General features: G+C 42.3%; 1 long non-coding RNA gene across 1 annotated transcript; it reads right to left on the bottom strand.

Moving 5' to 3' along the window:
* Nucleotides 1-146: 146 nt before the first annotated feature.
* Nucleotides 147-830, bottom strand: LOC109509101 (uncharacterized). The gene is made up of 3 exons (XR_002166869.1): nt 819-830; nt 541-688; nt 147-341 (listed from the first exon to the last, which is right to left on the bottom strand). It is a non-coding gene; the product is annotated as an uncharacterized LOC109509101 (long non-coding RNA).

The raw sequence follows: 830 nt of genomic DNA, 5'->3' as shown, positions 1-830 counted from the left end.
TTTTGTGGTGGGGTTGCCATGCAGAAAATTATTTTTTTCCGGAAAAATACAACCTCAACATTTTAAGATTTTTAAATTAAGAAAAAAATTATTTAGGTTAAATGCTGTAAGACAAAAGCTGCTGGTAAAAAGTAATATCTTCGCTGTTTTGAAATATTTAATCTTGGTTAGATTACAGGTTGTGCTATAGTTCCCATCGGCACGCTCGCTCTAGCTCTTTTAAAACACGCCAAATAAACGGCAAGCGAAATTGAACAGGAACGGACAAATGTTGCGCATTTGCAGAGTTGAGTTGTCGGTCGGCCTCCGCTGTCATTGATGCGACATCATCCTGACAAACTCTGTGGGAGACAGCAAGAATTATTTATTTCACTCTGAAATCAGACCAGAACAGATTTTGGGCATTTCAATTCATTTCAACGGGGAAAACTCATTTCAAATTCAATTGAACAGAAAACAAAACAAAAACTCTTCAAGTCTCAAGACTTCAAGTAACCACCATGTTGGCCCTGCGTCGTTTGAAAGAAGTATGTACTGTACCTTCAAAGTCTACTGTGCCATCGCCGTTGTCATCGACTTCTTTGACGATAGCGTCGAGCTCTCGCCGATTCATGTGCTCCCCCATTAACTTCATCATGGCTCGCCGCAGCTCTTCCGTGGTGATCTCCCCATCGCCGTCTGCGTCGAACTAAAAAGCCAGACGAGCAAAAGGTCAGGAGGTAATCGACAACTTTGTGGTTGTTGCAGGTGGAAGATTGTATTCTGCTACGTTGCGATCTCGATTCAAATTCGATTAAGCGTCAGTGGTGCAGTCTGACCTCCTTGAAGGC

Source organism: Hippocampus comes, unplaced genomic scaffold (genome assembly GCF_001891065.2).
Source record: "Hippocampus comes isolate QL1 unplaced genomic scaffold, H_comes_QL1_v1.1 C16771244, whole genome shotgun sequence".
Lineage (NCBI taxonomy): Eukaryota > Metazoa > Chordata > Actinopteri > Syngnathiformes > Syngnathidae > Hippocampus > Hippocampus comes.
Note: the sequence above shows the minus strand (reverse complement) of the source record. Positions and strands in the feature narration are given on the sequence as shown.